The sequence below is a fragment of the Sinohyriopsis cumingii genome, chromosome 1 (assembly GCF_028554795.1).
Source record: "Sinohyriopsis cumingii isolate HCF-2022 chromosome 1, ASM2855479v2, whole genome shotgun sequence".
Taxonomy (NCBI): domain Eukaryota; kingdom Metazoa; phylum Mollusca; class Bivalvia; order Unionida; family Unionidae; genus Sinohyriopsis; species Sinohyriopsis cumingii.
The window spans coordinates 59,742,619-59,768,902 of NC_142961.1; the positions used below are offsets into that span (position 1 = coordinate 59,742,619).

At 33.3% G+C, this 26,284-nt stretch overlaps 1 protein-coding gene and 1 long non-coding RNA gene across 3 annotated transcripts in view; one reads left to right on the forward strand and one right to left on the reverse strand.

The window, feature by feature from the left end:
• The window catches only part of LOC149806946 (orexin receptor type 2-like), a 95,492-nt gene that overhangs the window by 36,564 nt on the left and 32,644 nt on the right, over window positions 1-26,284 (forward strand). The gene's annotated exons all lie outside the window — the stretch shown is intronic.
• LOC149806947 (uncharacterized) lies at window positions 12,013-19,765 on the reverse strand. Its single transcript, XR_016421370.1, has 2 exons — window positions 19,705-19,765; window positions 12,013-14,452 (listed from the first exon to the last, which is right to left on the reverse strand). It is a non-coding gene; the product is annotated as an uncharacterized LOC149806947 (long non-coding RNA).

Sequence of the window (26,284 nt, forward strand, 5' to 3'; positions counted from 1 at the left end):
AAACTCACATGTTGCCAAGAGGCTCAACTTTTTTTTAAAGCCAAACAGAAAGTACAAGTCTTACATAATGCACCAATCACAGCTAGTTTTGTTCTTTAATTCTGAATACAATGTTCCATACACCTTAAGCTCCGCCCACCTGGACTTGCGCAATTGGTACCGTTATACCTATAGCAAACCTTAATTTTTCCAATAATCTGTGAAATAGTTCGGGACTGTATAAGTAACAAATATACTTAGTCTCACTTGTGAAAAACAATTTGATGAGGTACTAACCTATGTCTTATATGAATGTGTATAGAAATGTCATTGAGCTGTTTGAACTGTTGTTTTCATACTTTTGCTTCACCATCAAAATCATCTTTTGAAATAAAATGAATTCTTTCAACTATGAGTTGTATCTTATTCATATCAGCAATTATTGAACTTCACATAGGTGATATGGGATAAATCACATTATATCATATTATGTAATAACTAGGTCAAAGGTCAATGTACCAAATAGTATGCACCTGTCCTACTTCAAAATGTACAATTCACCTAAAAGAAAGGAATTTATATTTGTTTGGTAGGTGCAGAACTTAACATCAGAGACAGGTGGACATGACCCAATCTTATTATAAAGTATAAGCTTTGACCACTTTACACTATCTACAGATACAAGAGGTCACTAACCACCAGTCCTCACACAAAGGTCCACCTACCCATCCTCTTTGTAACACAAATAGTAAGCTTTCCTCCTTTGTAATGTGAATAAAATTGTTTCAATAAGCCAGTCAGTCACCAAATATAGTAAATCGCAGCTTCTAAGTGGTTATGTTTGGATTGGGAGGTGAAATTAGGGGAATAAAATACAGAAAAATGCCAAATATAAACACTAAGTATAGCACATCAAATGGAGTTAAAAACAGGAGGAAAGTGTTTATCTAAAAGGGAGAGGTAGCTTATGATAAAGGAATTAAAGGTGGCAAAATCAGCAATGCGAAAAATGAGAAGTGAAAGTTTGATGACCTTACCTTGGACAAATATATGGGGCAGGGCCCAACAGGTCCAAGGACAGCCCAAAGGCAACTGTGCTATAACATCCCTTACAGGACCCAAATTTCAAGTGAAGTTGTGTTCATTTCCATCTAATATAAAAGGGTGAATAATTTAGATAATATAGATACATATAAAGTATATTTCTTCTACATAAGAATTTAATAATAATTGGCATAAGATAGAGAGAAACTTATCTCAGAGCCAAGCAGAACATACCTTATCAGTTTTTAAACTTGTAAACTTTACTGTGAGAAATTATCAAATTGCTTCTACTTACATTTGCATCAAGATTGAGGGCTAATATAATACTTCACAAATCTTCTCTTTATTTTCATAATCAGTCATTGAAAATGTGAGATTTTATTTCCTTGAAATGTTATGACTGGTGTAAGGGAGATAACTGAATGATATACATAAGGTGTGGTAACCTTGAATACATTATCCATGTAATATAGATGAGTTCATCAACAACCTGTATTAACTTCATTGCAATTAAATTATCTCAAAATACATTACTGACAAAGTGAGAACCTAACATTTAGACTCCTATGTTTAGTGGAGACCTCAAGAGTCATGTAATTTTAATTTCTAAGATGACGCAGCTCTTTCATATCACATAGTTCATATTTTCTACAATGCCGGCATGTAGAGTGCAGCCTTCCATAACCATGCAGATATCATCTCATGCCAATTTGGATTCTTGCGATGGGATTCAAAGTTTCAAGAACAGTGTGGATTTGCATGGAATGAATACGCACTGTGTGACTAAAATGGTTATCATTCTGTAATGTTGGACCAAACATGGAAATTCCACAGGAGCAGCTTGACAGAAAGAAATAGGATTAATTGAAAGTCAATAGTAGATTATAATTGGGCTTATACAAGTGCCAATGGGAAATGCTGACTTAAGGAAACTGGTCTTGTTTGTTGGTATTCACTGCTACTTCAACAAAAGGGAATGCAAGAGAACTGAACTAACTACATGAACAATTTCAAAGCAGGAGAGTGTAAAAAAAAAGGGACAATCAGAGCAGGACAATTCAAATCAAAATGGGAAGGAATACCAAATCCTTAATAAATTACCTAAAAATTACTCATGCCAGAACATCCCACATGGTACAAGTGATCTATCTACAAGTGTACTTAGAGTGTTCTCTATCCTGGTTTATGGCATGCCTTACAAGAACAAGATAGTTGTTTATGTACACATGATTTTTCATCTTTTGCAGGTACAATAGCCAATATTTGACCAAAATCAACTATATTATGTTTACATAACTTATTTTGTTGCATGCATTCCAATCTAGGAGGTAACAGCACATACATAAAGGCATCAGGTAACACAAGTCTATATCTATCATAGCTATAGTTATCAAAAGTCCCCATCCAAAGCCATCTTGTGCTATTTTCTGAAGATTTCATACATTTTATTCTTAAAGAACTTTCAATATTTGACCAAAAGTGTTCAGCATGCATTTGTTTTCCTACATCAAACTAGTATAGTTCATAAATGCCGCCCACATGCATGCGTTTCTATGGAAACACTGTGAGGCTATTCTTTCCTTTAGGTATCACGGTACCAATTGTTTTTCCATATACCTCAATGCTAATGTTTTGTGAAATAAATATACTTTCTGTCCTACTTGGGCATGCATGTCACACGCTGTCATATAGAACAATGCTAGATTGTCAATTTGACAATGACATAACCAGGTACTCCATTGCATTTAAGAGAGATAACTCTACTGGAACTAGACAGGGGTAAGAGTTATCTAGTCACAACAAGCACATTTTCAGTCATGTGTACCATATTTTAAAAAAATCATAAAAAATACAAAATATGATCTAAATAGAAATTAACACAAACTCACATGTTGCCAAGAGGCTCAACTTTTTTTTAAAGCCAAACAGAAAGTACAAGTCTTACATAATGCACCAATCACAGCTAGTTTTGTTCTTTAATTCTGAATACAATGTTCCATACACCTTAAGCTCCGCCCACCTGGACTTGCGCAATTGGTACCGTTATACCATATGGTGTATTTTGTCAAAATAAAGACTGTCTTCGTAAAAACAAATGATGAGATTGTTTTATTTGTGTTAAGAAATTTCATGCGCGGATTGATTGTAAACAGACTGGTTAACCATAAACATTAAAAAGTGTTTGTATCTGACAGACTTCAGAGCGTAACATCTTTAAAGAAAAGACTTTAATTGTTGAAAGTATTTTCGTTCATAAGCTTCTTTATTGCTACATTTAAATGTAACTTTTTGAACGGCTTTGACAAGCTTGCAGACAAGCCTGGTACATATATTGTACCCAATTTTGGTAGTCACTTAATGTCGGCATGCAATCAATATTAATCGACTCTGATTTATTTGAGTTCAGTCACTGGTAGTTTCCACGATTCATGTAGAAAACTAATTATAACATTAGCTGAAGTATTATGCTTACTGTATGGAGTTCGTTGTTTTACTTATTTCTTTATAGTACCGCATAGTTGCAATGTAGATACATTTTAAGATCAGTACCTGATTGGGGGGGGGGAGGGGAGAGAGAGTTGGTTAATACAAACAATGCTATCATACAGGTTAGAAAATAGTTGTCATAAAGCTGGACAAATTATTGAAAGACATACAAGTCTATTTAAGGAAACGAAAAGTATGTGTGCGTGCAATGTAGAACACATCAATCACAAAACGAGAGGCATATATTGAAAACGAATGCACCACACTTTTTGTGCATCTGAGACAACAAAAAACTCTCATCGTTGATCATAGAGGGAAAAATCCAGCATTGCCCTTTGCGAAATATTGCATGAAACTCAATGGTTGTTCGAATTTGAAAGAAAGAAATAAAGACAGAAGAGTTTTAAAACAGAGCAACTCGCATTTCTTGCAATGGCAAATCCACGGTTTTTCCTACATTTTCTGCTCTCCCGGTACCATGCTCCTTACATTGCGGACCGTGATCCGATCCGCAAAATATGGCATTTATTCTACAGTTAGAATTCTGATTACCTCTCTGTCTCTCTGTTTTTGTCTCTGTATATATGAATATATATATATATATATATATATATATATATATATATATATATATATATATATATATATATATATATATATGTTGCTGCATTTGTATTGGAAAATATGAACGAGTTTTTTGAATGGAAATACTGAATGACCTTGGGAGTGCAATATATCCATCCAATAAAACGAGTTCATATTTTCCGATACAAATGCAGTAACCATTTTATTATATGCTAATTTTTATTCTACCTAATGCCTATTGATATTAACAAAATACATTAAAAGAAACAAAGTAACTGAATGTATGCCTTATTCCAAACTTAATACACAAGAGCAGATTCATCACTACACAACAACAACATTATAACTGCGCACATAACTCCGCCCAGATAAATTTAAACTTAATCGCGCGCTCGACATAACCTTCGAAAGAAATGGCGTGTCTAGTTAAAATTGAAATTTGGAGTCATATTGTGAATGAATGCGCATTGAAACAACTTTTCCATTCGATCTGGAATGAATAGATTTTGGTATTTTTTTTCGATTCTACGAAATTTCGTGACTGGATTTATATGTGACAATTCCACATGAAATACATCGGATTGAAGAAGCGAGGGAGAAGCGTGTTGACATCTGCAAATTTGTTTCTGTTTCTGTCATTGAATGTTTGAAATCATAATGTTTGAAAATAATAAGTCTTTCAATTGCAATTATTAAAAAGACGCTATTAAATTTAAAGCTTATTTCATTTTGAGTGTTGTGAGGAGGATGTAATTGCACTTATACCCGAAATTACAGTACAATTTCGAAATGTATAATCAAGATTGAGAACCTATTACATGACTCATGCAATTCGGATTTGCAGAACTAAGAAAGTACATTTTGAGGAAATTCAGGATGTAAAACTGTAAGTATATTTTTTGCCATTCTTATCACCAGCTAAAGAAAACAGTATATGACTTGTTATTCGTAAGGACCCTTTGTTGCGAATGTTGTATAGCTAGCCTTAATCCGAAACATTTTATCAACAAAGTTAACGCGGAATGTGCCAAAGCAGCTGGTATGTGGCAGTCCACGAAACATCTGCTTTAGTTCATTCAGAAACAAATTTAAACAACCACAACGTAAAGCGCCTCTTACGCGAGTGTACATGATTTGCTTACAAATCAAAAGTCCTGGCGTCTGCGTCTATTGTTTGTTTCCAGTATAAAGTAGTTCCTTTATGCGCGTGAATGCAATATGTGTATTTGCGCGCGAGTTCAGTATCAGGTAATATTGCATGATTCTTGGGACATATCTTTTGCAACACATGTAAAGATTGCTAATGGTACCCGGGTTCATATTGCTTTAACAATACTAGATCCTAATGCATACATTTGCAAATGTATTCTCAGCTATAACTTAGCTTAAATACAATTTAAAGGATTGAATTTGACACGGCAATACATTATTTAATTTTACGACCACAAGGTTTTAAGAATGGCGTATAAAACACAAATAGTCATTTTAAAACATTATTTAAATAATTTTTAAATAATAGTTAAATTGCGTGACAGAAACATTCTTTGAGACTATATATGGTCGGAAATAGCCCATAATGAGAATGTACTCTTATTAAATACTGACAGATGTAATTTAGCGGTGACAGCAGCAGCAATTCAGGACCTATTAGTTTTCGAAGTTCATTTTTCTCCGATTGAAACACAATTCATTATTCAATATAGTGAAGATGATTTAAATGCAGGGTTTATTTCTTTACTTAAAACTATAGTGTTATCGACAACACTATTCGATGTCTCCCCGTAAAACGACAAAAATGGCATACGGATTTTTTTATGAAAATATAATAAAATTGGCGCACAGTTGACCATACGCGAGAAGTTAGATCGCTCCGCCTACCAAATCACGTGACATGACGCAATGCTAGCCTCCGACAAACATGCAGTATTTGGCTAAGAAGTATATTTCAACTTAATTGATATGTTGATTGAAAATGATTTGTATTATTCTTAGAAATCTAAACTTGTAAAGTTGCATTAATTATGCTGCAGTAGACAATATTTATATTTTGTATTTCAAATTTGTTTACTTACAATCTAAGTGTCTTATTTCAGAAAATAATAAAATTCAATTTTACAGCTGCTAGTTAACTTTTACATGTACAAGGAAATTCGCTGCAAAGGATGCTAGTGTATTTAGTATTTAATCGTATCCATATTAATTTTATCTGGCTTATGTTCACGCTGCCTTGGAAGGAAATTAATTAAAAATTAATAACAAAATCATAAATAATTACTGTTTAAATTGTACTGTTGTACATAATATTTTTTGAAGTTATACTATGTTCGTCTGTTAATATAAACATGTAAATGCATGCTTAGTATATCGGACGATAATTATCTGAAACCATTGTTTTTGTATTTCTTTATTATTACATTTTGTATCTCCACCCATCATTCAACCCAGTAAGAAAGTAATGAGTCACTCTAATGTCTGAAAGATCGGGATGATAATTCACTATTTATGGAACAAGCCAAAATTAAAGTGTAAATTTTCAAACTTTAAAATTTTGCAATCTGGTGTTCGGTGCTTCTTATACACGAAAAATAATATACACCAAAGCCCAAAAGTTAAGGGGTGTTCCACCCATATTCTAGAAAGGCCTAATTTTTCATATATTTTTCAATTTCGATTCTTTTTTCCCCCTTAAAGCCACTGAAGGGACATGCTTTTGTAAAAAGAAATTGCGCAAACAAACCTGTTGTAATTACCATCAATTGTATCCATATTTTAATAATCTTAATGCATAAGCGTCTTAGCAACGCATTTCTACAATTCCTAAGGATACTTTCTTTAATAAATGCTATACATATTAATTGATATTAATACTATAATAACCATATTAAATTTTCTTAATAACATAATATACATGTTAGATAGCACTAATTACATAACAAAAATGTCAGATTTCATTAATAACACAATAGACATGTCAGAGTTTGATAATAAATTAATAGACGTTTCGTTATCTTTTTAACAGTTTACGTAAAGAAGTGCAAATGTATCTTTTCGAATCCATGGAGTATTTTATTATTAAACTGATAAAGATGAGTGCTGATGAATAATGCAAACAGAAAATGAAATCTTCCCTGCCAGTAGCGATTTAGTCAGAACTGAAGGGAGTAATCATTTAAATCGGTACTAAGGTTAGATTTAGTCCCTTAAGATTTTTTTAAAACTCAGAATGTTATTTGTTATCGCCACTTTCTGAGATTTATCTTCAAAATTTGCTGTCAATGTAAGTGTTCTCATTGTTGGTAATATTTTAATTACTCATCCTGTCTCTAGCAAGATTTCTTGTGCAAATCTAATTTAATAACACTATCTTTTGTATCATACAAAATCATTGCGACAATTATTAGTGCTGCCTTTAGGCAGTGGCGGATCCAAGCTTATAATTGGAATAGAAATGTAAAGACAGTAGGCAAGGTGTATGGCGGCTCAGTAGGAGAAGCCTTCCTTCATTTCAGGCAATTTCAGAGCATACTTTTTACTATCTAGATATCTTACTCAGGAAACGTTCCGGTGTTTTTGCTCATTTTAACGGAGAGAGAGAGAGAGAGAGAGAGAGAGAGAGAGACAGAGATCGCATCGATTCTGCATACATCCTCACTCGACCGATTCACCTCTCCCCTCAACGGTAGCTGTGACAATTGTATAGTCACCATTAATAGCTTGAATACTATTCACTTCGTCGCCATCTTTTTGCACCTTGTTGATGCTAGTCATGACGTTGATGATGACGATGATGATGATAATGAAAATTTTTCTTCTTCTTCGAGTTTGTATTATTGTAATTATTATTATAATTATAATTATTATTATTATTATTATTATTATTAGTAGTAGTAGTAGTAGTAGTAGTAGTAGATGTAGTAGAAGTAGTAGTAGTAGAAATATCTTATAATTCTTTACCTAAGTACTATGAATTGGATCCTCCTTAAGACAGTGTACCTAGGGATATCCCATTGTTAGATTAAGAGAGATCTACGTAATATATGTGCTTGGACAGGCATCAATGTCTTTTCATTTCATCATTTATTATGTATATATTTAATTTTATCATGTGCTTGGCCTTTGCACGTGATTGAGTACTTCTTACTATTGTCATGGCTGAAAGTAGTATCAGCCTGACTTTTTTCAACTGTTAATCATGTTTACGTGAATTTAAGTTCAAGTCCTGCCCTTGTTTACGAATTAGTGAAATGTTTCCATTAAAAATCATTCATTTTCCCGAACCTTTTGAAGTTTCATAGGCTAGCTAAAAGTTTGAATATAAAGAGGTTTACTAAACAATTATTCATTCCAGTTCTAAGTTCAGCCTATGGAATCATTTATTTTTGTGTTCAGATATAATTTGAGAGGACATTTTGGTCTAAAACAAACTATTTTGGGATTATTGTGATTTGATTCTAAGACATTATGGATTATATCCTTGTGATTTATCAAGGGTATTGTTACATTCAAATTTTATTTTGACTTGTCATAAAACATTTCGGATTATTTGCGATTTAATTCACGATAATAGGTTCCCCTTTTAATTTTCACTTTGTAGCTTTAAGAAATAAATTATTAGTTCATTTTACAAACCATAACGGTTCCGATTCTTTCTAAGACGTAGTTTAAGACCATGGGGTCGTAAGGTATTATTGACTTCCCCAGGGATATTTCTAATGTTGTGCTGCATCCAAATTTTTTATTAGTCTGAGATCACACATTATTACTGGGATGTTACTTGTTTCTTTGATTGTCCATATTGTGTTGTTTTCTATCTCTTATTGACCGATTTTCGTTTGCCGATACTGAGATTTCATTAACGCAGCAACTTTTTCAGTTTTGTCTTTTACTATTACGTCAGGTTTGTTTGCTTTGATTTCGCGTCCTGTGAGGTTTGGAATGTCCCAGAGTATGGTTGTTATTTTTGTTTCATTTTCGGTTACGTTTTCTTGTTTAGGATATTACTATTTAAGTGTCACAGGTAGGTAGGAGAGATTGCAAAGCTTCCGTTAGATATAGTCTGCTGCTTTATTGTGCACTTCTATGTATTCCGTTTTGCGAGTGTGAGAGCTATACGTGCGGGGCCAGTTTTGAGCTGCTGAGAAAAATCAGCACAATTAGTCTGAAAATGAGCGTTTCTATTGACGTATGGTGATGATAGGCTGAATGTTACTCGCCACCGGAGAAAAGGAAAGTGAGTCGGTAAGGCTTTAAAGTTCATGGAAGCCATAAAAATTACACAATTTGACTCTTGTCAGCCCTTTGTATTCTTCTTTTTAGGCGGGTGTAGAGCGAAACCCAGTCGTCAACAAAGAGCACACATTAAACACTCTCAACGAAGGTTGTTAATCAGTGGTTAAGCAATATGCATTGGCTGGGATATGGGATACATTGTTCCTGAGGATTGCAAAAAATAGTTTTGTTTGTTTTGACTGGTATACATCAAGAACTCAAATTACTCAGTCGTAACAATTTGAGTATGAACATAAATTTTACAATTTATTTAGTCAAATAAATGAGGAACATGAAGACCGCCGAAAGAGTGTGAGACTTCCGCACTCACTTTTCATATCTATGAAAGACGTTGTGACCATTAAAAATCTCAATCTCGGCTGACTCCTTAATTATTGTTTTGTTTTCGAAATTGTTTCTGAGGTAATCTACACTCCAATATCATACGTGTATTCACTTTTCCAGTTTTTGAAATTCGAAACATGCAGATACTGAAGGAAAGGTACACTAGATGGAATGAGAGAAAGGATAACAAATTTAATGATTCATGAATTTTCTGAATTTTGATCTAATTTAAATCAGTTTGCATCCTGTGGGATTGATAAAGCAGTATAACGTATTTATTTATATATATCAGAAGTGAGTGCACTGTATGTAAGGCGGAGGGCAGGATTGGTGGGCTCTAGGAAAGATCTCCAGAACGCCCTTGTGAATTAAAGACTGTAACGGCGCTGGAATCCCTGACCTTAGTGGACACCCGGCATTTTGTCCGAGTTGCCCAACCATGTCTGTGGCCCTAACTGTAAGTTGTTACAGTATTGCAAAAATTATAAAGCACAACCTTTAAGGCGAGAGAAACAATATCAAATCTTAAAAAGGCAAAACATGTTATCTCTCTATACATTTTGATTTTAAAGTGACTTTTAAAAAAATCCGATGGATGATACACTTACTAGAATTAGGTTAAAAAATGTCGTATTCATGAGAAAGAGAATTATAAATTTAAAAGAAAAGAGAATTAATATAATTAAGGTCAGATAATCTCAAAGTTTTTAAGCTGACTACATGCTCTCAAAGCACGCATTAACGGTTCGATTTCGTGTCGACAAAGGTATGAACATATCAAATGGTTACTAATGACTACGATAATTAATCACAATCATGATTGTTTGACTGAATCTTTAGGTGATATTTGCAAAAGTCCTGTCCATGAAGCTGGAGTTCTCCAAAGTACCGGAGCTGTAAAAGCATGAAAGTTTGTTGTACTGGATGAAACAAAAGCCGAAATGATGGAACGTAGACTCAAGCACATATCAACATTTCCTGAAAGTATTTAACGAAACATATTGGACCAGACTCTTCCCTAAGCAATGGGACAAAATAAACAACTTCCAGCATACAGAAAGGCTCTTCAAATGAACTTAACAACTACAGGGTTATCTCTCTCGCTGATATCTTCAATAAACTCTTACCGGTATTTTAAACCGACGCCTCATTCAGTTGTGCAAAGCTGGAACAAACTTGAAAAAGCCCAGGCGGGATTCCGCACAAGGTATTCAATAATAGATAATATTTGTTTCTTTTCATTTCAAGTAATTGATTAGAAATATCTGAGTACATATGTAAATAAATTTTATGGTTGTTTTGAAGACTTTTCCTAGACTATTGACTCCCCTTATGTTAAGTGTTTAGGCTCTAATAAACAGCAACACAAGAAAGAGTTCTTTTCACTGTAAAAATGAAAGATTAAAAGGACGTAGAGTTTTAAGAATCAAATCCAAGAATAATCCAAGAATAATCCACGAATACAATTTCAGAAGTCCTAATAATGAAATGAAATGTTACGATTTCAAGTTCGAGTACCAACAAAGAATCCAAGATGGAAGGCGATGACTTATGATGAATGCAGTACAGTGTCGTCCACGGTTCCTTGTAGAAACACAACAAAAAAAAACACTCCGGTGTCGGAAATCCGAATAATTTTTTTAATGAAATGTCTTTGTTCAATAATTTTGTATGAGCACAAGTATATCCAGGAAAAAAGAATTAATCCTTTTTGAATCCAAATAATTCGAAATAACTCCAAACTGACAAAACAAAAGAACACATTGATATCAAGTGTTATAAGCCCGGACTGTGAGATCTCTCTCTAAACATCACTAGTAAAACTAAGTAATGCGCAATTTTGGAAATGCCTAATTGCGAAATAGAGGACCATTTATCATGTTTACATATAAGAAAGTACGTAGCCCTTAATGTCCTTGATAAGAACCAGTCAGTTTACTCCGAGAATAAAAGTTGATTCCTCACTAAAAACTATTAACAAGTCGTATGTCACGTATCCAACACAGACTCGATCTCAAACGTATTATTCCCACAATAAAAATAAATACAAAAACTTGTTGACGTGACTGTTACTAAATTTGAATTAAGGTCGGGAACCAGGTCAACCTTGTGTATTTACAGAAATTAACAGTCAAGGTCAGACTATTTTCTGGAAAAAGTACGAGTTCCTGGAAAACAGAACTACATGATTTTGACATATAATGAAACTAAAAAATAGAAAGATTTTAAAACTTACAACAATTAAATCAGAATATAAATTAAGTCAAATATACATACAACTTTAACTCATAAAGGAAAGAAAGGTTAGATATATAAAGCTTTATTTTTGCCACATACTAATTATACATGAGGTTAAAAAAGAACTTATAAATTACAAACAGTGTACATGAAATAATACATTGTTATACACGGGAAAGTGTATCTGCTATTAAATTATTTTTCCCAAGATGTGCTTGATGTCATGATTATAATCTTGTAACAACAAACTCCACCTTAGTAGTCTTTGATTTTTAATTTTCATCTTGCCGATTAAAGTAAGGGGTTTGTGGTCACTAAGCACAATAATAGAAGGAGCTGAACTAATATAAACTTCAAACTGTTGTTATGCCAATATCAAAGCAAAACATTCCTACTCGATTATTAAATAATTTCTTCGGTCCTTATTTCATTTCTTAGATAGATAACGCACTGGATATTCGATACAATTATCATCTTCTTGAATGAAAACTGTTCCAACCCCAACTACTCTTGTATCAGCAGACAATTTAAATGATTGGCTGAAAAAAATTGAGCTTTAAGAAATGGCGCGCTTTTAAGTATGGCTTACAACTTGTCAAAAGTCACATGATATTTACCAGCCCGAAGGAACTTGTTTTTATACATTTGTCAGGGGTTCAGCAATTATAGAAAAACTGGAGGAAAAAACTTAGATACTATCTGGCCATTCCTAAAATTGGCATCAGTTGCTTTCTATTAAAAGGCACATATATTCAGGAATAGCCTGGACCTTAGCATCTATTGGTTTAACTTGTTCATGTCCCACAATATGTCCTAGAAAAGTTACACTAGCAAGGCAGAACTCACTTTTAGATAAATTAATTGTCATAAATTCATCAGTGAATATGTCAAAAAATTTCCGAATTGTTGCTAAATGTTCTTTCCAGATGTCGTTGTAGGTGATAACATCATAGATGTAAGCATCACAATTGTCTAGACAGATGTAATCCTGTTCATGAGACTTTGAAAAGCACCTGGCGACCCTTTCGTCAATAAACGGCATTAACTTTTATTGGTCAAGTCCATCTGGAGTCACGGATGCCGAAATTTCCTTTGCTTTTTCCGTTAGTGGAATTTGCCAAAATCCTTTCAGAAGGTTAAATGTGGTGACAAACATGGCATTCCCAATCTTATCAAAACAGTCATCGTTTCTTGGCAATGGGGATAAATCTGTTTTTGTCACACTATTCACCTTCTTATAATCAGTACACATGCGGAAAGTTTTATCTGATTTTGAAAAATGTATGCGTGGTGAACACCAGCCACTTTTACTGGGTTCTATACAATCATTCTCCAGCAAATATTGAATTTCTATTTTCAAGTATTCCTGTTTGAGAGGGTTTATCTTGTACGGGTGTTGTTTCACAGCTTTGGAATTTATATGTCAACGTCATGAATTTGTTTTATGGTTCGTGCAGGAACAACTGGAAATAAGTGCTCATATTAAAATAATAACTGTTTAAGTTCATTTCTTTGTTGCTTTTGCAAATGTGAAAGTTTCTGGTCCCGATCTTTCATAATTTCTGAATTCCGAAGCTTTTGTCATTCCAATATCAGTAGAATCCGATGATAATCATTCACTTAAATCTACACGGAGTGGGACAGGAAGAACTAAATTAATTGCATGTTTCACCTAGTTATCAATTTCATTATACTGGCGCTCCTATAATTTATTTAGATCCAAGGAGCACTAATATTATACTTAAATGCATTCATATTCTTATTAATTTTATAAGGTCCGTAATATCTCTTCTGAAGAAAATTTCAAAGAATGAGCAAAAGAGACAGAACCCCATTATTACCAAACTCAAACGGTCTCTCCATTAACGCTCGGTTAAACCAGAATTTCACTTGTGACTTGAATTACTGAATGACAAATTCAAGCATAATAGGATGGAAAGTTCCAGACCTAAAATTTGACCCTTGAGTCAATTGCATAGATTTGGGAAGGCCAAATTGAGCAAAAAACTTTATCTAAGTTTTAATATTCCTCAAAGGAATTGCCTCTCTTAACCTTGTTGACGCAAACGTAATTCTCAACAGGTATTGGTTATATGACTTGGTCATATGTATGGGACACAATCTACCATAATTCTACTAAATGGTTCGTCAAAGGCACGAATAGCGTGTAGATAAGCCTTAGGTATTTTCTGATTGGATTTTCCTACCATTTGACACGTATACAAGATCTGCAGTATTTATAAACATCACTTTTGATTTCTGGCCAATAGAAGTGAAACGAGATCTTGTGATAAGTTGTATTGATCCCTAAATGAGCAGCCAATGGAGTTTCATGGGCCAAACGAAGTCTCTCCTGTAAATAAGGTTTTGGAACTACAATGCGATAGTTTACTGACCACTCATCACCAGCAGGTACCTCGGGAGGTCTCCATTTTCTCATAAAAATTTCATTTTGAATGAAATAAAGGACAGGAACTGCAGTTGCTTCAGTTTCACTAATGGCCATCTGAAACAAGCAGGAGATATTAGGATATTTTTCCTGTTCGACTGTTATGTATATTTTATGTAATTATATCTGTTTTCATATATATTTATCTTAATTTAATTATTTGTTTTTCAGTTTTAATTTTTTTTTATTTTTCATTACATTCTATTGTAATGTACATTTATTCACTGGAGATCATTTTTGTCCCGAAAAATCAATTGACCTGAATCATTCTTTCCTAAACACCAAATGTTGACATAGATTCTGATCTTGATTCAACAATAGTTACAGCTACGTAAATAAGTTCTTTTTTTATTTTAAAATGATTGGTTGTTGTCGAGGTCATGATGGGACGCCGTGATTCAAGATGTAAACAATTTTTTAAATTTTATTTCTTAGATTAAAATGATTGGTTTTCGTCAAGGTCCTGTTAGGAGTACGTGATATAAACACGATCACGTGACCCTCTTTTTCGATTTCGCAACTTAGGGATTTTCGAAACTGCGTTTGATAATACGATATAACCTTTGTTTTAGAGAAATAATCTCAGTTAGTTTTTTACACTAGAAAGTGTTGTGTCGTTTGAGTTATTCAAGTTTTATGGATTCAAGAGGGTTAATTATTTTGTTTCTGTAGATATACGTGTGCTCATACGAATTTCTTGAATAAAGCCATCTCTTATAAAATTTGTTCTGATTTCCAAAAACCGAGTGATATTTCTTGTTTCTACAAGGAACTGTAGACTTTAACACACTACAGGTTACATCATAGGTCATAGTTTTCCATCGTGGAGACTTTGTCGGGACTCGAACTTGAAATCATTAGACAATTTTGTCATTAAGACTTCTAAAATTTTATTCGTGGATTATTCTTGGATTATTTTGGGTTTGATTCTTGAAACCGTAAGTTCATATTTTTTCATTTTATACCGAATATTTCCAGGGAAACAAATTATATTTTTCAAAGCTTGTTGTTTTCACTATTTCTTACTGTGTTACTGTTTATTCGAGCCTAAACACGAGAGATAAAAATTGAGGGTTCGTCCGGGATACTTTTGAATTTTTGTATATCATATTTTAGATAACTTTTGTTTTTTGAAATTTTAATTCCACTAGTTTTTGAACGTTTTAGTGAAATCGTTAAGCTCTTTCTAAAATGTCATCAAAATTGCAAATCGTTCACTTAAATACTACCCAGGAACAATAAGAACTTTTCAAAAAAAGACGATTTGATTCAACTTGCCAAAAAATATTATCTTCCTGAGGTAAAGGCTTCCTTAACAAAACAGGAAATAAGAAATATTTTGGTTAAGTACTTGGTAGAAAAGAATATTTTGGATAATGGTGTTTTGATCATTAAGTCTGTATCAGACTCTGACACAAAAGTATGTATACCAGAATTAAAATACGAGATGGAATTGGAGCTAAGGAAACTGGAACTTCAGAAAGAAAACGAAGAAAAACAAATGCATTTATAAGGGGAAGAAAAAGAGAATTGACAAATGCAGTTACAAAACGAACAAATGCATTTACAAGCATTTTTATCAAAAGCATTCTTTTCTACGAAGTACTGAACCAAAATATTTCTTATTTCTTGCTTCGTTAAGGAAGCCTTTACGTCAGCAATATCGTATTTTCTGGCAAGTTGAATCGTTTCATTTTTTGTTGAAAAGATCTAATTGTTTCTGGGTAGGATTTAAAAGAAAGATTTATACTTCTGATGACATTTTAGAAAAAGCGTACCGATTTCAATAAAGGTTTCAAAAACTAGAGGAATTCAAATTTCAAAAAACAAAGTTTTCTGAAATATTCTAGCCTAAATTCAAAATTATCTGATGACAAGCGCTCAATTCTTATTTTACGTGTTTAGGCTCGAAAAAACAGCAACACAAGAAAGTATGAAAACAATAAACTTTGAAAAATTTAAAGAATAACTTTATTTCCTTGGAAAAATACTGTAAAAATGAAGAAAAAAAAAATAAGAACTTACGGTTTTAAGAATCAAATCCAAAAATAATCCAAGAATAATCCACGAATAAAATTTTAGACGTCCTAATAATCAAATGTTCTAATGATTTCAAGTTCGAGTCTCGACGATGGAATGCGATTACGTATTATGTATCCGGTACAGTGTTGTAGTCTGCAGTCCATTGTAGTAACACAAAAAATAACACTCTGGTGTTGGAAATCGGAATATATTTTTAAAAAAGAAATTTCTTTGTTCAAGAATTTCATATGAGCACTCGTATATTTCCAGGAAAAACGAATCAATCCTTTTGAATCCAAAATATTTCGAAATATTTCCAAACTGATACAACAAAAGAACACCTTGAAATCGAGTGTTATAAGCCCAGTCTGTGAGATCTCTCTCCAAACTTAACTATGAAAACAAGGTAATGCGCAATTTTAGAAATGCCTAATTGCGCAATAGAGTATCACGTGATTACGTTTACATAAAAAACACGTGACCCCAGTATGACCTTGATAAAAACCATTTTACTCCGAGAAAAAATAGTTATTTACGTCACTAAAACTATTTACAAGCAAAGGGTCACGTATTCAATACAGCCTCGATGTTACTCTTATTCCCACAATAAAAATAAAGAAAGAAAGAACTTGTTGACGTGGCTAGTACAAATTTTCTAATTAAGGATAGGAACTAAGTAAGTTTTAAGTGTTTACCAAATAAACTGTCAAGATCAAACTATTTTCTGGAAAAAATTCCATATCTCGGAAACAAGATTATATTATAATAGCATGTAATAGAATACATTTTATAAAGCTGAAAAAATACAATACAATTAAAATAAATATAAATTAAATCAGATATACGTAACATGATGAATTTGCAGTAGTGCTGGCACAGTTGCTTCTTAAACTAGGCAGATTAATATTGAAAACATTTAGTGAAAATAGTGGAATATGTGTTACTTTTGATAAAGCTAACACTATCGTATTCAGGAAAGGACGATTTTTGAGCATTCACGAAAAAATGTAAATATACGGGTGAACAAATCTTAACCGTTTCTGGGCATAAATGCGTAGGATTATATCACTCCTACATTTATCAGGACGAACGCAAATGAAGAAGTTGCACTTAAAGCAATTAAACTTCTAAATAGACTGAGTATTATAATAAAAAAAAATTAGGCAACATTTCTGTTAAATTCGGCATTAAAATGTTTTATAGTAGGATCACATCTGTATTAACGTATGCCGCGGAAAGTTGTGGTTATGAGTATTCACATGCAATTGAAAAGGTCCACGTTAGGTTTTATACTAGATTTCTAAACCCTTTGATACATCTATACTCCCCTTTACCACGAGGTGAATGCGGAAGATTACCTCTATGTTTATTGTATTTTTGTAAATGTATTACGTATTGGATTGTGTTGATCAGAGTGGGTGATGAACGATGTCCAAAGCAACGTTTTACTGCGCTGAATAAATGGCAGAGTCAGGTAAAGTCACATTAGTGTTGAAAGGGAAAGCGTAATATTCAGATACGGATTTGGTTATCTTTGGCACTCTCAGAATGTAGGAGATGAAAATGTATTTTTGTCTATTTTTGTCCATTTTCAGACAATGTTTTAAACACAATTTAACTCGGTACTGGATTAAAACTGTAAATAAATCATATAAAACTTATCGTTATAATTACGTTTACGATAATGTTTACGTTCAATTGTACAAAACTGTTGATTCGCTCATTGATCTACAAATTACATTAGCCACATCTTTATATTCCGATCATAATTTAGCTATAGAGAAATGACGTATATTGACATTCGTCGAGATTAACGGATATCTGTGTTGTGTGATAAAAAAAGAATCAAGTAGAAGACGAACATCACAATGTTTTACTATGTCCTTTCTATGCAGACCTTCAAAACTGATTGATACTAGGAATCTTAAGCAAGAAATACCCATGTTAAGAATTTTTCAATCCTCAGATGAATCTTAAGAAACATGTCGTAATATCTCAACTTGCATAACATGTCTTTACATCATTGCACATAAGAATTAAAATGTACTTGTAACTATATTATTTATTTCCACGTATACACAATTTCTCAGCTATATAGTGCTATTTCCGTTTTATCTTACTACATATTTATATTGTGGGTGCTGGAGTATTTCATTTCGTGTCTTATTTTATAATTTGGCGATCTAAATCACGGCATTGTTGTTATGTAACTGTAGTATTATGGGACGAAGGCTTATATTATCATTAAAATATTTTCATTGTCATATGAGGCAAAATGAAGTTAAATGTTCCATGGGTTATTTTAAATGGTTGCACATCTGTGTGGTACATTAATTGAGTATTCAGTTTGAAAAGAGTGGGTGTTAATGCTATGATATTTATTCTCTATTATAAAGACTTTTTTCAGCTTTTAGTCCATTGCTGTTTAAAATTGGTATGCTTTGTCCTTCTTCTTCTCCGCTCTTTTCAGTTTCCCAGGATAGACACCGTACATCGGTTTTACTTCATGTGTGTTGCTACTCGTTGTTTTAATGTGTATTTCAATTTACGTTTGTATTTTCTTGCTTTTTTAAGTAAGTCATTCACTTTTGCGTTGTAAAGCCAGAAAATACAAACATTAATTGAAAGACACATTAAAACAACGAGTGGCAACAAAGTGCAATAACCCTAACTTATTCACCTTGGCGTTTGGCTGGGGATTCCATATGTCAAACACAAGAAAATCCATCCTAGGTTTAAAACTATATCTATATAATTCTCTTATGCTTAATGTCATTGTTTGAATACTGAAGTATACCTTTAGATGATCATCCAACTACGATCACTAGGAGATAAACCGCATTCTCCTTTCAGAAATATGCTTCATTTGAAGAGTTGGACTGGATTTATTTTACCGTATATAGTCGAGCACAAATTTGATCCAACTGCAAACATCACAGCGCTAGACATGCCGTCGCACTGTGCGCCTGTAGACATGAGTCTATATAGTTATCTGTCATTAATTAGTACAATTGAGGAAAAAACTCTGATCTATCGATTCATTATGCGACAGCAGGCCAGGGTCTAAATTGTTTGTTGTCAGACCAGAGTTATGTCTGAGTACATACGGTTTCTTTAACAGATGCGTAACATATGCCGCTATAATTACTTAAGTGATTTTGTGTGTGAGCATGATTTTAGGGGGGTAAACAAGCATATTAATACATGTTTTAAAATACAGAATAATAATTGACTGTATTTCTTGGTTGGACAATTTCGTGCAGTAATGAATCTCCACGTATACTTACCGCTCGCATGTAATCTACATTATACATTCTTTGACATTGCATTGCCCTTCTTCATGGTTTCCTGTTTGGAAGCCCCTTTCTCTGGTAAATATAGCTCTAATTCTTCGTGCCAGTTGTAATCTTAATCAAACAAGCGCTGATTCGGATGAAGTAAGAGAATAAGCATTTTGTTAGGTGCCATACTGAATCCATTTGACGGTCAATCGGTGCGCGTGACAGTCTGTAGATCTATGTATTATTGCTTTAGGAAAACATTACTCTCATCAGAAGACCAACAAATGCCGGATATGCATTAAAATGGATCGATTCCGTTTTTCTTCCTTAATTGTTTTTGTTAATAAAAAAATTATATTATTATGAATATATGATTATTTTATCTGCATTTGATCATGTCTGAAATAGATACCTACATTTACATGAAGCCGGTGTAAAAGATATAAATCTCAAACTGTATCCATGACGTACTTATTCAAATTAACAAGCTCAAACTGTATCAATGACATACATATTCAAATTAACAAGCTCAAACTGTATCCATGACGTACTTATTCAAATTAACAAGCTCAAACTGTATCAATGACGTACATATTCAAATTAACAAGCTCAAACTGTATCAATGACGTACATATTCAAATTAATAAGCTCAAACTGTATCCATGACGTAGTTATTCAAAATTAATGAACTGAATCTGTATAATGTATCAGGATTTGACCTGAATGGATGCTTGGATTAAATGACAACACAACTAAATGTGATGAAAGATGGAAGTTTATGAAATGAATTAATAAAAAATATGTATATACTCTACAAATAAAGTGTGATTCTTTCAGGCTCTAAACATACGACCCAGTCGAATACTTTACACAAGCATTCACAAATGGAAAAACAAAAACGTGATTCATGCATTAAAAAAATGAAGGTAAAATTCATACGATCTCATGTAATGAATGTAAGATTCAAATCTCGTGTAATGAAAGCGAGATTCAAATGTACTCAATTCAAACAAATATGTTCAGTTGTAATCAAAATAACTATTCTACCAATCATATGACTCGTGCCTCAGTCATTTGTACAGCCCTTATGATTCACAACCACGTATTTATCATAAATATTTGCAAACATGCAAACGAAATATTTTGACCTGGTTCACGTGTCCGTTGTCAAACCACAGAGTTCTCCCGAGTTCGTGGGTTGGCTCACACTTGTATTGGCCACACACACCTCTGGATCAACCATGCACACAAGTGTACAAATCAGCTGTTCTGTCCTTGTGTGGCCTTGATGATCACACCTGCTTCCATCCCCATATATATATACAGACGAACAGACAGACAGCCTGATACACCCGTACATACATTCGCATAGACAACTAAAATAAAACGAATCTGGTCATACTAACAGGTACGGAATTAAAATGTATGGATACATGCTACTACATTAAACTCTTAATAGCAGTTTGTAGCAATTCAAAAGTTCAAAACGTTTCAAATCCGCGTAATGGTAAAGGAAACATTTCACGCTACGACATTAAAAACTGAATATGCTTCACATATCAAATAAATTAAAACTGTAGCACTTACCCCTATTGCTGTAGAACAAAAATGGAGAACGTACACTCCTTGACAAGATCCAATAGACTAATGTGTCAGTTAGAAAACCAACTTGCATTAAATATACAAGAGAATAAGTATTAGAAGGGGAAAAATACCCGCGCATACCTTGCTTACTTAAACAGAAAAGCAATTACCCTCCCTAGGTAATGTTCCATGCATGTACGATGAAAATGATCAAATTGTTCTAAGGCGAAACCAAGTTATTTCTTGCCTTATTCTGTGACATAGCCATGACGCACTTATTCAAATTAATATACTCAAACTGTATCCATGACCTAGCCATTCAACTTAAGAAACTCAAGCAGTATCCATGACGTACCTATTCACTTTAATAAGCTCAAGCTGTATTATAATAAAGTACTTATTTAAATTAATAATCTTAAACTTCATCCATTACGCATCTATTCAATTTAATAAGCTAAAACTGTATCCATGACGTACTATTCAAATTAACAAGCTCAAACTCTATTATTACGTACATTTTCAAATTAATAAACTCAAACTGTATCCTGGACGTACTTGTTAAAATTAATAAGCTCAGACTATATCTATGACGGATCCATTCAAATTAATAAACTCAACATATATCTAAGATGTACCTTTTCAAAAAATACTCCAGATGGAATCCATTGACCACTGGAAAATGCGTAGCGTTTTGTATGCTACAGACAAATTGTCCCTCAATAACTAAAATATATGATTAGCTTTAAACAACAAAATCCTATTGGCATATTCCAATTAATGAGTTATATTGTACATTTTCCTTAGTTTTCAGACATCGTGAAAAGTTTGAAACAGCGAAGTAAAGCGATTCACTTTTGAATGCTTTATTTTGTTGTTGACATGATTAACACTGCTTTCGAAAAAAGAAAATATTATATTAGCACCCTTGGGGTTTCAAACTTTTATATCAGCTCATACTGGATAATGACAAATTATCTGAGAACTTTGCAGATGTTATTTTGCTTGGAAGTTTTCCAGAGTTCCTAAGAATGAAATATATATAAATGTCTCTAAATCCATGCCAGTAGATTTAATGTCTAATGCAAATACCATCATTTCAAGAATGAAAAAGCATCTGTATGAAACGAAGGAGTGCTTCCTAGTGATTTATTTTTCTCTTTTTATAGCAACTCAAGATCATGCAGCACATGTAAATGAGGTAAACGATGAAAATTATATCCTAAAGCAAAACACCTGGTAATATTGCTGACATCGCTCTGATGTATCTAGAAGCTGTTGTCTTCACTTCCTAGCGCCTACTATAGACCAAGTACTAGCCAACAGCGCCGTCGGAATTATTTCTTGGGGGGATTGGGGTGAGAGGCAAACATATCGTGATCAGCTCTTAAGTTTTACGGATGTAGGCCCAAACACGTTTGGCGGTGATATTGTGGTTGGGGGTGGTTTTTTTAATTCGGTAATTCGTATTGAATGTTTTTTTTTATATGTTTCACTGAAAATCGCCATGTTCGAGATGTATGCTAAATTAATAAAAATTAATATAAAGCTAACGATTTACAATTATTAAACAAATTATACTAAATCTTTCTTGTTTGGGATTCATGATTACACAATTTGATTAGGGTCAAACGTCAAAACATCTGATGGGATCACTGATTACACAATTTGATTATGATCAAAATTTACATCTTCATATTGGACCCTTGATTGCACAGTTTGCTCAGATTCTATACGAGGACTGATAGCAAAATATTTTATATTTGATATGCTTGTTTCAACGAATAATATATGAAGTATGGATGTCCAATCGTTCATTTATAAACAAATTAAAGTTTCATATTGAATCCTCCCCTTAATATGTAAAACGTTTCTCCAGAAGTCTTCTTAATTATCGCTTATTCTTTCCCAATATCATCCAAACACGAAGCATCCACGACATTTTCAGTGTCTCTCTTTTCTGGATTCAATATAGCAGCTATATTTTGTTTAAAATTATCTCTTTTAAAATTGTGTTCTCCAGTCAAGCAATCGATGTCCAACAACATGGCTTTAAGCATGCGATTGTTCACTAAGTGAATGATTATGTTACTAATTTCAATAGTGATTTTTCTTGACATAAACAAACACAACCAACAAATTTCATAATATCATTTGCATCAGAAAACACCACGAGCATCAAATTTCATTAGTGCCTCGGCCTCGAATTCTTTTCAATCTTTTATCATTTCCACCTTTGTCTTTAAAATGTAATTGTTGCTCTCATTTAAAAAAAATGAATTTTATTATGCAAGCAGTTGGTCTTGGTTTGTCTTTTATAAATTCTCTTCTAGCGCATTAACCAAACGGAAACTTTACATAAAATTAATTTATAAGTATGACTCAGACTAGTACATGTTAAATCTCAGACTTAAGCAGTATTTCATTGAGCTTATAATTTCTGACGTCAACTAAGGTGGAAAGCGACACATTTTGTTTACCCTCTAAAACATAACCAGTCTTGAATAAAACATCTGTTCCTCAACGTTTAGCAAATTTCATTTCCGGCAAAAAGACGTATCATCCTGGGCAAGGAATAATACTTGACCCGGAGTACAAACTGTGTAAATTCTGCAGTGCAGATATATGAACTGGCGAGATATTGCAAGTAAACGTTCGATCTATAATTGAAACAGCGATAGCGTTAAGGGGATTTCTGTGTGAGTGTGCATCAGTATTTGCGATTATGTTTTGTGGTTAGTTTTAGCTGGTTCATGGCATCGTTAAAACAAACGTTGACCTCTGGGCCATTTTGGCTGATCAAGCTATCAGATCAAAGAAGCTTAAGTCTGGTAACACGTTCACGGCGGTACTGCTTATTCAACAGATCAGGATATGCAGGGCATGACGTACTGTTTAATTTCGATATCAAATTCTGTTGTTTTTGAATGCACTCAAATATATAAGTAAACTCTTTGAGAAAAACGTATATTTCTGTAATCTTTAAAACAGAAATAAAAGTCCTTCCGTCGGATTTGTAATACCACATGGCAGAGTATAATAGTCCAGTGAAAAAGACCGAAATAGTATAACCTTAAACAATCAATTTCTCGTTTCACTGCAAGGACGATGGAATATATTCAAACATCCAAAGTCGTAAATGTTTATACCTTCTAATTTAATCAATGTAAATGTAGATATCTATTGATGGTGATAGGGGTTACGGGGGCTTAGGCAAATGTAAAGTGTTCTGATATTTTGTGTTGTTGATCTCTTGATCGTGTTAGCATGCGGCCTAAATGCGAAGACGCAATAACTCGTTTTATGTATGTGCAGTTCGGTCTATTTTACAACCAGTATTATACGAACTCCATGGGCCGTAGATATTTACACTTCTATCCGATGGTGTAATTCATCGAACTATACAGCCGACATAATTTTGTTTCCTTCTCCATACAGTACAATTGCCCAAGACTTAATCGGGAGTTTTCGTTAATACCGACGCAGAAAAATTGTGACTTCACTTGTCACAAGATGCATTATTTTACTGCGATCTGTTATTGTTACAACGTAGGTAAGCATGATCCAGTGAATGGCATTGACTTTTTCCAGTAATGAATTATATGATAAGCAATCAGAGGACGAGAAAAAAGTGCTTAAACCACAACGTTGTGATCAAACTTATGCTTGATATTGATGTCTTTATGCTTATACAGTATTAATGAACTAGGTAAAGCGCATTCTAGCCTAATATCAACGATATTGAAGGACGCTGAAAATAAATCTTCCATCATTATTTGATGAATAGCATGAATGGTTGCTATGTTCGTTTCTATGTATATCAATAGTTGTAAAGAAAGTTGAACAACACTTCACCAGTAATGTAACCATATGTTGCACCAGAATACTGTTTTGTTTTTCTCGCTGAAAACAATGAGGATACTATCGATCCTTATACATAAAATAAAATGAACTAGTGTGTCTTTGACTTCTGAAAAACGATTCACTATTTGCAAGGTTATGTATATGTACGTGCATTTGCGTTTTAGGGCACATGAACACTGCCATGGCTATATGGTGCCGTGTACATGAAAATGTATAAATATATAAAACTTAAAAACTGTACCTGGAATAATCTGATTTATATAATATTTGAAGGCAACATTTGGAGGGCTGGTTTGCTTCCTTGCTCTGCCTTTAAACCATCGGCGCCATCAACCGCAGCATCCGGGTCATAATTACTAATTATTTTTCTACTACTATGGGGGTTAATGCCTTTCTTAACGATACACCGACTCAGCCGATAAAGGCTGGCCTAGGCGGGTATCTAAGCCGCGAAGCTATGTTTACGAGTCGAACACTTTATCCGCCAGGCTACTGTGATTTCCAAGTAATGTTTATTACAAACGTGGACAGTTTTGTGATTGGCAATTCTCACAAAGTCTTTACAGACAAACAAAACTAAATACTGCTTCTCAAGACATTTACCAGAATTTCAAGATCACCAAAAAAGTGTTAGAAGATTCATCAATCGTAATCTTTCAATTTGTGAGAGGAATCTGATTTTAGTATGTGTATTTTCGGTTCATCACAATGTTTTAACATATTTGCTGAATTATAATAAAATCATTTATGATTATGGACACTTAAAGGTTTTAGTTTTCATTTAGTTATTTAATTGTTTCTTAAAGTTGACAAGTTGACGCTGAATACATCTCTGCTCTATAAAGCTCTTATAAACAAGTAGAGAAGGCTAGCTCATGATAGTCGCTGCACTGGCAATTTATATTTATCGCATACATTTGTTACATTAGGACGACCAGTGATATCATGTGTCAGACTCTAAGTCTTAAACAAGTAACAGAAAACGGCGGGGGAAAAAAAACACGTTTGGTAAAATTCAACAAATAAGTCATTTCCCAAGAATTCAAAGTGAAAATATAAAATAAACTTATGTTATTGCGAATCAAATTCTAAATAATCATATAATTTATAATACAAGTCCTAGTGATTAACTTTCTAAATA